Source organism: Lissotriton helveticus, chromosome 8 (assembly GCF_964261635.1).
Source record: "Lissotriton helveticus chromosome 8, aLisHel1.1, whole genome shotgun sequence".
NCBI lineage: Eukaryota > Metazoa > Chordata > Amphibia > Caudata > Salamandridae > Lissotriton > Lissotriton helveticus.
Window position 1 is genome coordinate 428,892,638 of NC_136069.1, and position 14,530 is coordinate 428,907,167.

Sequence of the window (14,530 nt, forward strand, 5' to 3'; positions counted from 1 at the left end):
GACAGTATTTTCTGTCTGCCTATGGAGCCCCCATGCTTTAGCTATATTGCGTTTGGCCACTGCTATTCCCAACACTGCCCATGTTTCTTCTTCACTCGTCAGATCTGTGGGCTCCCAAACATTTAAAAGGCACCTTTGGCCCCTGATTTCAAGGGTGTCCCCCAGGACCTCTGTCATGCATCATAACACTTCTGTCCAATATCTCTGTATATGTGTACATTCCCAAATCATATGGACAAATTTACCCACCAGGTTACACTGCCTTCTACACTTGGGGTCCTCCCTATATCCCATCTTGACTAATGCGGGACCCTTGAGGTATACTCTATGCCAAACCTTGAGCTGTATTAACTTGAGCCGTGAAGAAATCGCTACTTCCTTTGGAGATTCCAGCGCCTCCAGCCAGTCATCCTCCCCCAAATCCGGAATATCATTTTGCCAGTTCCCACGGAGTTTGTGGAGGGGATCAGGCACATTATAGACCAGTTTCTTTTAGGTCACCGATATTGCTTTTTTATGCATGAAATCTATGAGAATTCTGTCTTCCAAAGGGGAGGACTCAGTGGGCACCTCACCCTTGAGGATTATCGATTGCAGGGCATGTCTGACCTATATATATCGAAACCTTTCTGTGTCTGCAAGTTCATAGTCTCGTTACAATTGCTCGAAAGAGAGAACCTCCCCCTGTGTCCACAACGCTCCCACCCGAGAGATTCGGATTGAGTCCCAATGGTCGAATCCCTTGGTATTCTTTAAGGTTCCTAATTCTTCCGAATCCCAAAGTGGGGTGGCCTGTGTGATTTACCCTGCCCATCCTAGGCTCTTTTTAACTATATTCCATATATGAACTGCTTGTCTAGTAGGGCCAGTGAGCTGCAATCGCGACAGCTTGGTGTATAGCGCTCTATGGAAGCTCCCTCCTGGAAGGATCCACCTATCCATTCTACATCCAGGGTCATCCTGTGGCCTATATATGCAATGACTGATGGCAGTGTGCTGCCCAATGGTATTTCTTAATGCTGGGGAGTCCTACAGCTCCGTCATTCAATCCCCTCATCAGCTTCTGGGCAGCAATTCGAGGTGGCCTCCCCACCCACAATAGGTCCCTCTGTTCACTGTCTATAGCTTTGAAGTAGGAGGTGGGAACAGGAAATGGCATATTGTGCTAAACATATAAAAAGTGTGGGAGAGACATCATCTTGAATAGTGCTGCACGACCCAAAAGTGACAGCGGAAGAGCTTCCCAGTGTCGCACGTCAGATCTCAAACTCTGCAGTGGGGGTAAGAGGTTTTGAGCGTAGAATCGCGCTCGATCAGAAGTGACATATAAACCAAGGTATGTAAACCCCTCGTCTGTTCTCTTCACTACATATCCTTTAGGCAGTGGGGGGGACCCTCCCCTCAACACAAATATTATTGATTTCGTCCAATTAACTGTTTAGCCCGAATATTTCACAAAATTTTAGAATATGTTGAGGACTCTATTGATCGACGACTGGGGTGACGCCAAATACAGGGACATGTCGTCCGCATATAGGGAGACATGATCTTCCCAGCCCTCCGCCATGTAAGGCCTCTTATCAATGGGTCTCTTCATATCCAAAACACCAACGTCTCTAGCAGCAATGCTAAAAGCAACTGTGACAGGGGGCAACCATGCCTAGTCCCTCTTTGAAGAGCGAAGATTGGTTTTTTTTTATTATTAACTACCACCTGCGCAAGCTGGTCAGTTTACAGAAGTCTAATCCAACCTATGAAGTTGGGTCCAAATCCCATTTTACTCAGCACTGCGAATAAATATGGCCACTCAATTGTGTCGAAGGCCATCGTGGTGTCTAGGGACATCACCACTGCATGTTCCCTCAGTGTATCTATCCTGCCCAATACCCCATGTAGTCGTCGAAGATTGAGAGATGTATTCCTTTCTGGCATGAAGCCTGATTGGTTGGGGTGTACCAGATTTGTGAATACTTGTATTAGGTGCATCACCAGTAATTTTGCAATTGTAACTTCTGCGTTGAGCAAAGAGATGGGAGGATACGTGGAGCTTTTGTTTTTGGGTTTACCTTTCTTATGAATTACCACAATAGTGGTAGTCTCTGGTCTGCTGGGAGCCTGTCCACCTCCCCACTTTCTACAAACATGTCTTCGAGGAAGGGGACGATATTGTTTTTGCATTTTTAAAGTTCTCACTGTTTGAGTATTTAATGACATTGCTCTAACATCCATACATGCAATATAGTAGACTAGTGGTTCCTAACCTTTTGACTTTTGTGGACCCCCCTGAATCATTAATGGAATTCGGAGATGCCCACTGAGTCATTATTGGAAGCTGGGAACTCCCGGTTTAAGCAATTTCTATGATTTGAGCCACAAAAATCAAAAAAGCAAGTATACGTGAAACAAATGCTCAAATATTGAAATTGTTTAATTCACAATCAAATATAGAAAAGGTTTTCACATTTTCAATGTTGCTTCTTTATTTGTATAGACATTATTAATTTTAATGTATTCATTTCAATATTTTTTGATTTTGTAAAAAAGTTGCGGACCCCCGGAGTACACCTTGCAGACTCCAGGGATCCTAGATCATAGATTATTAACCACTGTAGTACACTGTGTGAGTACAAAAATTGTGCTCACAAAGTTAAGACATTGGAGATGTAATCCTAGACATATCCATGCAGGACACGTCTCTAGGTGTAGGACACACCCATGCCAACCTCTTCAAAAGGCCACCACTCCCTTCCCAGATTCTACAAAACCTGCACTATGTGGTGCACATTATTGCTCTACTTGCACTGACACTCCATGGTTCATTAGGGGCGCAGTTAGATCCTCAGATAAGTTTAGTAAATGCATGTGAGAGGCTTTGTGAAAACCCTAAACATCGTATTGCTACTCCCTAGCCACTTCTCTTATGCTAGCCTCTGAATGCCCTCTTATGTATGCCTGTCTTGAGGTTACGGGTGTGCAATTTATGTATGTTATTTGCATTTCCTGCACACATAGATTATATTATTGCATATTTAAATTAACTTTGATAGTAGCACGACAATTACCAGAATGATTACAAGCTTTTTTGATGTGAATTACCAGTTACGGATTGCAAAGCTTTGTGAATTAGACCTTGAGATTTGGGTATAATTATTCTGTTGTCTTGACTTTATCATCGCGAGCAAACATATCCACTAATCCCATATGTGAATCTGACAAAATCCCAACACAAATGTAAGCTACAAATACAACACAATAATTGTCTAATCTTTAGGTGGTGATGGAATGCTTTACTTTGTACAAAACTTGTGCAATTCAGGTTCATAAAGCACTCTCTGATTAATCTTTAGTTCCAATTGAACTGCATTAGGCTCCACAAGGAAGACAGACAGTGGTTAAATTGCCAACCATGAAGGTTTATTAAAGGATTAGCAAAGTTACAAATGCAAATTATCAAAATTACTTATTAATCAATAATCAATACACAAATGCATTAGTCAATGTAAAGTACAAAGCAATGCAAAGGTCATAAAACAAAGACAAACTATATTATAAGGTTGTCTCAAAAGGGAAGTCAAGCAAGATAGATTTTTCCATAAAGAGAGCATACTACTCAGCAAAGCTGAAGGAAAGGTCCTACTAAGAAGCCGGGAAGAAAGGTATCTGAATCACATCTACATTAGTTCAAATCACAGAATTCTAAAATTTGATACACCTATACATGGTTCACACAAAAAGGATGAATCAGAGTTAAAGTAAATAAATAAGCTCATTACACTCTCAGTTACTGCATGAGGTTGCTCCAAGCATCGTTCAAACTTAGTTATCTGCAACATAATGAGATACATTCATTGGTTCAAGCTGAACTTTGCATCACAACAGCTCATCAACACATTGTGAAAGTATCATGTAAAGGAAACATTTCACATGAGAACAGGAAAACCAGGGCACATCGAAATGATACATTTGAAAACAACCTCATATGGAAAAGATAGACATTTGAAACAAACAAGATGGCAACCAGACATTAGCCATTTCGAAATACGGGCCTTCATTAGCTATTGTCAGCCAAAACATGAAAAATACCCACTCAGTACAATTGAGTGTTACATATAAATGCTGATATGAATGCAAAACATTTATGAGAAAAATTGCCTTCAAATGTGAATAAATAGGATTGTGATCACCAGATGGTGCATAGTTACTGACAATACGAGCTAAGCATAAATACATAATTTTCCTTAAAGGAATAGCCACTCATAATCGGCGAACCCCATACTTTCAGAACACTCTCCGAAATTGTAAGTCAACACAAAATATCTATTTTGTGGGAGCAATTGACATTTTGACAGCTTCAGAGAAAGAATGGGTGTGCCAACAACCATGAATGCATGGGAGAGGTATTTTTACATTTGTATTAAATGTTCCAGAAGCCCTGGTATTGAGTTAAAAGCGGATTCATATTTGAATATAAATCTCTGGTTAAAGAACTCTGAACACATGCGGGATACTGCATTTGTTAAACAGAGATCAGACATTGCTCCCAAAATCAGGTGCTTTGGGTTAGTGCTTGAATTAAAAGAAAATATGCTTAATTGTTATTTGTGTCTATGATATGCTCTGCAGTATGTAACTTGTGCCAAACAAGCCCCTGCAAAATGTGTCTGAGAACACTATGACAGAAGGATGAGATGTGGAAATTATCCACATTGAAATTTTAAAATGGAACTGTTCAAGGAGTTGCCAAGGACATGCAGCTACAATAATTGAATATTCCATAAAAGAAGCCAACCCTACAGACTCTTAGCTGATCTAGAAATGTAGAGCAAAAGATGCCCTTCAATATTTCCTGGTCAAGACTTTCATCAAAGAGGAGCAAAGTAGTTGCTCTGGTATGTCTTTTGCCCTTGAGTCTGTCATCCAAAAGGGCAATATTATACTACATACAATATATTATACATATCAAGGAAACATGCCTTTTTCTTTTTTCATTATTACCCTTTTAGAGTATTTTTTTTTAAATCAAACTCTTTATTACATACAATAGGCTACAAGAAGAAATTAACCAGTCGCCAAATCCAAAGGTAGACAGCATGGGGATTTTAAAAACAGCCGTACTTACAAACAACAGCTTAGTTTGAAGGGAAATTAGATGCGGAACAGACGAAAGAGGTGAAGCTGAAGATCTTTATTTGAGGTTGGAAGGGTATATTGCTTTCTTATGTGAAGGAGCATAGAGTTGTAGACAGTAGTAGCTAAAGGATTGCTCTAGAACAGATATGGCATTCTTAATTTGGATACCTCAAGTTGGAGAATATTTCTAATTGATGTTGAAAGTGATGAAGGTGAAAAAAAGTAACAAATGAAAAAAAGTGTAGAAAATCCATTGCATTTTTCAAATATTCAACTCACCAGTAGACTACAACCCTGTAAGAATTCTGTGGATGCGATAGACCGGAAGCAGGGTGAAACGGGCCAAGAAAAGGAAAATACGCCAGAAGAGCCCTGCGGTCTAGTTGCTCTCGGTCAGCTCAGCACGAAGATCCTGACGTCATCAGCAGCCGACAAACAATGGGGGGAGATCCAGACACTGGGGAGAGCGTTGAGAAGAGCGAAGGAGAAGAGACCAGAGAGACAGAGGCTATGAGAGGAGAGTGCAGCAGAACGGAAGAAGAGCCCAGCGGCGGTCCGGAAAGAGGAACAAAGAACCCTGGAGCAGTGTGTATTGCGGACAAACCTGGCGGCCCGAGAAAAGGGGAGGACGCCCCATGTCCCAATGCCAAGGCCCTTATTCCGGGTCGTGGCTCAAGGCAAGTAGCTTTGAAGGGATAGTTTTGGTGGTGGTGGGGCGGCACGGGAAATTAAGGCGCGCATGGTCTGGTGTGTACTTTTCTTCCCCGACACAGGGCACCGGCACGCTACCTCCCCGCTTTGTGGTATTTCCCCCTTGCACGACGCCCTGGTGATGGTGGTGGCATTAAACCGTAACGAGAACCCTAAGCTAATCCCTGGCTTTGTATGTATTTCCTTTTTCTTTGGACTGCCGGGCAGAGAGGTGACGCAACGTTAGCTGTCCTTTCCAGTACAAACCCTTGGGAGAAGACGGCCAAGTGGAAGAAGACGATTCCATTGGCTATTCCCTAGTTTATTTGTACTGACGGTGCTTTCCATACCCAGTCCATTCCCGTGACTTTTTCTTTTGGTTATATGGGACTAATGAAGCAAAGTCCCCACAGAAAAATAAAGGTTAAAAAAAAGCTATACCGGGCGTGTCCTGCATTCCCTTCTAGCCCCAGGGTTGCTGCGGCGCTTACTAAGTGGTGTCAGAAGTGGGATATATCCCCCATCCCTACGTGTCGAACTATGACACATCTCATGCCTATGGAGGATGTCATCACCCAGTTGGCTGAAGGGCAGCGGCACCTGAAACTTGTCATGGAGCAACAAATACAGACAGCCCAGGTGGAAAGGGAAGCCCTGCAGAGAGCCCTTAGAGAACAATCTAACCTAATCACCAACAACCAACAAGTGCAGGACACTGCGATCTTGCATCTAACACATGCCCTAGTAAATTCCAGGGTACGTCCGAATGTTCCCGGAACGGTACTCCAGAAATATTATGGTGGGGAGGATCCCGACTATTTCTTTTTGAACTTTGAGAGGGTGGCAACCACCGCAGCTTGGCCCCAAGAACGGTGGGGTCAATACATCGCCCCACTTTTATCAGGCGAATTGCAAGCGGCCTATCAGAATGCCAACCCGGATGGAACAACCGCTTACGAAGAAGTGAAGAAGGCCATACTAGAGAGATTGGGATACAACCAGGAGCATTACAGGGTTAAATTCCGCAAAGAAAAGTGTTCTACAGGGGTAAGCCCCGTGCATTATATTACAGAATAAAGGATCTGGGCAATCGGTGGTTAACACCTCATGTCTCTATTGTGGAAGAAGTAGCAGAAAAGATATATCTGGAACAGTTTCTGGATGCCTTGCCTTCCAGTACACGGTCATGGGTAAAATAACACCCACAGCTTACCTCTACAAACGCTGTAGAGATTGCTTGTGACTTCCATAGAGCTCCTGACTTTAAGGCTGGTATTGCATGATCCCAGTATAATACCACCCCAGCACGACCCCAGATGACGCCTTCCCCGAGAAGTATGGTCCGACCGGAAAACAAATCTCATATATCATCCCTCCCAGTCCTTAGGCAATCCACCTCACCGTCTGGCCAAAACGGACCTCAGTGTTCTAACTGTGCAGAGTGGGGGCATTCAGCTAGGCAATGTCCCCACCGTACCCGAACGGTCGTACCTATGGAGGTGGGTTATACCCGTAGTAAGATCTACCTAACTGGGAAGGGCCCGCATAAGTATAAGGAGGAGGTTCTCCTTAATGGAAAGAAAAGACAAGCCTTACTAGACACTGGGTGCCATGTCACCACAGTAGATGAATCATTGATTTCCCCTTCCCAGCTAAAGGACACCGAACAAGTAGGGGTAACTTGCGTACAGGGGATACCAAGGTATATCCCTTGGCGGAAGTCCTATTAAAGGTGGAGGATGACCTCCACCTACGGAGGGTGGGAGTCAAACCCTCCTTGCCTGAGGCTGTCATCATAGGGACAGACCACCCTAAATTTGAGACGTATCTGGAGGGAGCAAAACAGAATGTTAAGTTATGGTTACAAGAAGCCCCCTTTAGCGAGACTGACTTAGAACCCTCCGACATCAAGGCCAGGAAAAGCAGACATGAAAAACAACGAGAGAAAAGAGGCTACTCACAGTCCCAGATTTCATGTCCTGCCTTTCCTCTTTCCCTCACAGACCCTGCTGGAACAAGATCGATTAGCTTCCGTACTGCCCAAAGGGAGGACAAATCACTCACGCATGCCTGGGAGCAGGTCACTGAACAAGCACCGGGACGGGTAGGACCTTATTTTATGGTAAAAAGGGGACTGTTGTATAGCCTGGTAAAAGGGGATCCACTATCAAAAACACAAATGATTGTACCGACTGCATTTCGGGAGCATGTGTTACTGTTGGCCCACAACAAAGTAGGGGGAGGGCACCATGATAAGGAGAACACCTTAAAGTATCTCCTGGAAAAGTTTTACTGGCCAGGTGTGTATAAAGATGTAGCAAAACACTGCGCTGCCTGGGTACGTTGTCAGTACACCAATCTTGGTAGCATAATAAAGGCCCCACTACAGCCATTACCGATCATTGATGTCCCCTTTAAGCGGGTGGGTATGGATCTTGTGTGTCCTTTAACTCCCTCAGCCAGGGAACACCGCTATATTTTAGTTATAATAGACTATGCCAGTCGTTACCCCAAGGCTTTTCCCCTGTCGAGCATGACCACTCCCGCTGTAGCCCAAGCCATGATTTCAGTGTTTTCTAAGGTTGGGTTTCCGTCCGAAATTCTAACAGACCGAGGGACTCCCTTCATGTCACGTCTGATGGCACAAGTGTGTGCAATACTGGGGATAGATAGGTTAGAACTTCTGTGTACCATCCGAAACAGATAGCCTTGTGGAACGCTACAACAAAACGATCAAAAACATGCTCCGCAAGGTCATCTCTGAGACTGTGAAGGACTGGGACCAGAAGCTACCCTTGGTTCTTTTTGTTTTGAGATCACATGAACAAATGTCCACCGGGTATTCCCCTTTTGAGCTGCTGTTTGGGCGAAAGCCCAGAACCCTACTGGACATGGCAGCAGAATAGTGGGAGGGGGAAGAGGAGGAAGGAAAAACCCTGTTACAATATGCCGCGGACCTTAAGTCCTCTTTGACACACTTATGGGGTGTCGTACATCACAATATGAAAGAGGCCAGGAGACGCAGAAAAGATATTATGACCGAAGTAGCCAACTAAGAGAATTCACACCAGGGGAGAAGGTACTCCTGTTGCTCCCTTCTACTGAAGATAAACTTTTGATGTTGTGGCAAGGACCTTATGTGATAGAAAAGAAGGTGACTTCCGTAACCTATAGTGTGTTGTTGCCCCACCGTGTTGGAGGCAAACAGATATACCACGTAAACTTACAAAAAAAATGGGAAGAACCGCAGCCCTCTCTCCTGGCCAGAACAACCACCTACCTTACCTGTACTATCAAAGAGTTAGAGATACCCTTCCCATCTACCCAGGGGGACGGCCGAGTCAGTTCCTACTGGGGAGGTCCTGTTACCTATACAGAAAACACAGTTAGAGGTCCTGTTGATGTCCTTCACAGGTCTTTTTTCCACCAATCCAGGGCTAACCACCAAGGTGCAACATGAAATAGAGTTCCTAGAAAAAAGAATCATAAAGCAGAAACCGTATTGCATTCCTGCAGCCCCTACGGAAGCAGTAGAGAAAGAGGTGTCCGACATGCTCAAGGCTGATATGACTGAACCCTCCCAGAGTAACTGGTATTCTCCTGTGGTAATCGTGCCAAAGCCGGGTGGTAGTCTGCGTTTTTGAAGTGATTTCCGACAGGTAACCGCAATAACAAAGTTCAATACATATCCTATGCCCAGAATAGACGAAATGGTTGAACGGTTAGGAAAAGCCAGGTTTATGTCAACTCTTGACCTCACAAAGGGTTATTGGCAGATTCCCTTATCCCCTCAATCTAAAGAAAAAACAGCGTTTGCAACTTCCTCCGGCTTGTACCAATTTAAGGTGCTTCCCTTTGGCTTACATGGGGTGCCAGCTACGTTTCAAAGACTGATGGATAGTATTTTAAAACCCCACCGCGCATATGCTGCAGCCTATCTTGACGATATTGTAATTTTTAGTTCAACTTGGGAGGAACACCTATGTCATCTAAATAACGTTTTTCGGGCGATCCAATCAGAAGGCCTTACCATCAACCCAAAGAAGTCCCTACTAGCTACTAATACAATCCAATAGCTAGGTTACACGATTCAGGAAGGCCACATAAAACCCCAGATGAGCAAGATAGAGGCTATCAAGGTAATCCCCAGACCGCTATGACAAAACGCGACATCCGTTCATTTTTGGGATTCATAGGGTATTACCGCAGGTTCATACCCGGATTCACTTCCTTGGCCAGCCCCCTGACTGACCTCTTGACAAATACCCATTCTTCTCACATAAAAACCCCTATTATACATCAGTAGGAAGCTCTTCCCCCGTGAAACCAACTATTCAACGAGTGAGAAGGAATGCTTAGCCATAAAATGGGCAATAGAGGCTCTGCAATACTATTTATTGGGAAGGAGATTTATTGTCCTAACAGATCATGCTCCCCTCACATGGCTTGCGCATAACAAAGACACTAATCCCTGCATCCTGAGATGGTTTCTCGCCTTACAGCCTTTTTCGTTTCAGACCATACATGTTCCGGGCTCGAGGCAAGTCAGTGCTGATTACCTGTCCTGACATCCATCGTTTAAATGGCCCCAACGTCCATTCCAAAGGGGGAAGATGTGTGAGAGTTCCGTGGATGCGATAGACCGGAAGCAGGGTGAAACGGACCAAGACAAGGAAAATACGCCGGAAGAGCCCTGCAGTCTAGTTGCTCTCGGTCGGCTCAACACAAAGATCCTGACATCATCAGCAGCCGACAAACAAAAGGGTGGAGATCCAGAGACTGGGGAGAGCCTTGAGAAGAGCGAAGGAGAAGAGACCAGAGAGACGGAAGCTACGAGAGGAGAGCGCAGCAGAACGGAAGAAGAGCCCAGCGGCGGTCCGGAAAGAGGAACAAAGACTCCTGGAGCAGTGTGTATTGCGGACAAACCCTGCGGCCCGAGAAAAGGGGAGGACGCCCCGGGTCCCAACGCCCCGGCCCTGATCCTGGGTCATGGCTCAAGGCAAGTAGGTTTGAAGGGATCATTTTGGTGGGGGTGGGGCGGCACGGGAAATTAAGGCACGTCTGGTGTGTACTTTTTTTCCCCGACACAGGGCACCGGCACGCTACCTCCCCGCTTTGTGGTATTTCCCCCTCGCACGACGCCCTGGTGAAGGTGATGGCATTAAACCGTAAAGAGAACCCTAAGCTAATCCCTGGTTTTGTATGTTTTTCCTTTTTCTTTGGACTGCCGGGCTGAGAGGTGACACGATGTTAGCTGTCCTTTCCGGTACAAACCCTTGGGAGAAGACGGCCAAGTGGAAGAAGAGGATTCCATCGGCTATTCCCTAGTTTATTTATACTGACGGTGCTTTCCATACCCAGTCCATTCCTGTGATTTTTTCTTTTGGTTATATGGGACTAACGAAGCAAAGTCCCCACAGAAAAATAAAGGTTAAAGAAAAACTATACCGGGCGTGTCCTGCATTCCCTTCTAGCCCCAGGGTTACTGTGGCGCTTACAACATGGGCGAAATTTGCGAATTCGCGTTCTGCGAATTTGCAGATATCCCCGCGAAATCGCAAAAAAAATCTGCGAATTAGCGAATTTTCCCGCAAAAACGCAGATTTTTTTTGCGATTTGCCCTGGAGTACTTTCTACTGGCTAATCCAGTAAGTGCTTCCTCATTGGGTAAATGTATAGTGCTTTTACTACACTGCAGCTGCGTAAAGGGCCAGAAGATGTGTCTCCAGTGACCATGTGTGCCTGTAACACAGGCACAGACACACATGGTCACTGGAGACACATCTTCTGGCCCTTTACGCAGCTACAGTGTAGTAAAAGCACTAGGGGGCAGATTTACAAGCCGCTTTCGCCTCTTTTGCGCCGCAGTTGCGTCACTTTTGTGACGCAGCGGCAGCACAAAAGATGCGCCATGGTGCTGGGTATTAACAACGTGACGCATCTGAGAGATGCGTCACGTTGTAAAGCCCTGCGCCATCAGGAAGCGCTCCGGCGCAGGGGAGGGCGTTCCTGTGCAGGAACGCCTCCTAAAAGTGGCTGAGTGAAATCTACAAGATTTCACTCAGTCACTTTTAGACCAATGCTGCGTCAAAACCCTGCGCCTGCTTGAAGCAGGCGCAAGGCTTGACGCAGCATTGGGGAGATAGGGCACCCCAGAGCATTACTGGAGCTGCATCGCGCTTGTGATGCAGCTCCAGCCAGTCGCTGCTTTTACGGCACAGATGCATGACGCATCTGTGCCGTTTTTGCCACATGGTGCGCAGCATTGTAAATGCGGCGCACCATGGGTGGCGGAGCTGCGGTGCACAATACCTGGCGCATTTGTAAATCTGCCCCTAAACATTTAGCCAACGAGGGAGCACTTACTGATTAGACAGTAGAAAGTACTCCAGTTGAGTAGAGGTATTGCACAAAAAGGTGGCATCTTCGTGGACAAACACGCAGGGCGGGATTCATTCTGCCCCCTGTGAGACTCGGTTTTTGTGCCCGTCTGCCCTCTTTTAGACTCGTTTTTCCCTTGTTTTTGTGCCCTTCTGCCCTCTGTTAGACTCGTTTTTCCCTTGTTCTTCTGCCCTTCTGCCCCCTGTTAGACTCGTTTTTTGTGCCCTTCTGCCCTCTGTTAGACTCATTTTTCCCTTGTTTTTCTGCCCTTCTGCCCTCTGTTAGACTCGTTTTTTGTGCCCTTCTGCCCTCTATTCCCTTGTTTTTGTGCCCTTCTGCCCTCTGTTAGACTCGTTTTTTGTGCCCTTCTGCTCTCTGTTAGACTCGTTTTTGTGCCTTTCTGCCCCCTGTTAGACTCGTTTTTTGTGCCCTTCTGCCCTCTGTTAGACTTGTTTTTCCCTTGTTTTTCTGCCCTTTTGTCCTCTGTTAGACTGGTTTTTTGTGCCCTTCTGCCCTCTGTTAAACTCGTTTTTCTGCCCTTCTGCCCTTTGTTAGACTGCTTTTTGTGCCTCTGCATCACCACATCATCACCCAGCGCTACCCCAGCATCACTCAGCACCACCACATTATCACTCAGCACCACCACATTATCACTCAGCACCACCACAGCACCACTCAGCACCACCACAGCATCACTCAGCACCACCACAGCATCACTCAGCACCACCACAGCACCACTCAGCGTCACCACAGCACCACTCAGCACCACCACAGCATCACTCAGCACCACCACAGCACCACTCAGCACCACCACAGCATCACTCAGCACGACCACAGCACCAATCAGCACCACCACAGCACCACTCAGCACCACCACAGCATCACTCAGCACCACCACATTATCACTCAGCACCACCACAGCACCACTCAGCACCACCACAGCATCACTCAGCACCACCACAGCACCACTCAGCACCACCCCAGCATCACTCACCACCATCCCAGTATCACTCAGGACCACCACAGCACCACTCAGCATCACCACAGCACCACTCAGCACCACAACAGCACCACTCAGCGCCACCCCAGCATCAATCTGCACAACCATTCAACAACAACTGTTTCAAATATGTTCTCTCAATGTTTCAAGCTTTATTACAAATGTCACAAAAAGATGTTAATATTTCACTTCTGTTCTTGGATTTTCGTCACAATAAAATACACTGAACATAATCTTCACAAAAGTAATTTACAAAAGTTTAAGCTATTGCCATTATAAATTAAAATCACTTTTATTTAAGTATTAATTATTTAAAAAAATTAAAAGCCATTGTAATTTGTAATATCAATACATCTAAGTCACGTAAATACAAAACATGTTGCATTACAAATGCTATAGGTGTCACATTTGCGAAAGTTATAACTATTGGCATTGTAAATGACAAAGCTATTAATTTAGCTATTTTCAAAACCAACACATAAAAAAAATTGTCATTTACAAGACCAATAGCTCAAACTTTCCTAATGCGAGACCTATTGCATTGCAAATGCTTGTTTTTATATCTGTCAGTGCTTCCTGTTGAGGTTTAATTTTCGTGACAGGCGCCTCATTGCCTACTTGTAACTATTCTCTGACCCTGCTTCAAGGGTCAGAGAATAGTTGCAAGTAGGCAACGAGGCGCCAGCAAGCACTTACAGGCTTACAGCAGCAGGTGCCCAAGTTGAAGTTAATTTCTTTGTAACCCTTTTGTAAAAGGTTACAAAAAATTAGCTTCAACTTTTGCACCTGCTGCTGTAACCCTGTAAGTGCTTGGCTGAAAATTCGTCTCCGCTGATTCGTGGATTTTACCGTGATTTCGCGAGATTCGGGGATCGCGAAATCGCGGAAAATCCGCAATTCTGCAAGCGGAACGAATTTTCAGCACATGCCTATAAAAACCCCTTCAGAATGCAGCAGCCAGACACAGCCTCAGCCTCTCAAGCAGGACACATATCACTCCACATCATAGGGAGCTCTACTGTCTCCTGATGCTCAAACATGCTTAGTTCAAACTCTTCATGCACATGTTCAAGGCACTACACAACACAGGTCCCACCTATCTCAACAGTTGCATCTCTTTCCACCAATCACCCATGCATACACAGAAACAGATCCGGGGCCCAGCCTTCTCATACATCACTCCTGCAGCGAGGAACGACCTCCCACTGCACATCCGAGTTTCCTCCTCACTTCTTGAGTCCAGTAAGAAGCTGAAAACTTGACCTTTCTTTAAACCCCACCTATCCTAGGTGAGGTTGGGCACTCACACTTGCTCAGTGCTAGGATATT

The 14,530-nt window shown here is 45.3% G+C and overlaps 1 protein-coding gene across 6 annotated transcripts in view; it reads right to left on the bottom strand.

The window, feature by feature from the left end:
* ENOX1 (ecto-NOX disulfide-thiol exchanger 1) overlaps positions 1-14,530 on the bottom strand; it is a 2,394,477-nt gene that overhangs the window by 242,442 nt on the left and 2,137,505 nt on the right. The window lies entirely within an intron of this gene.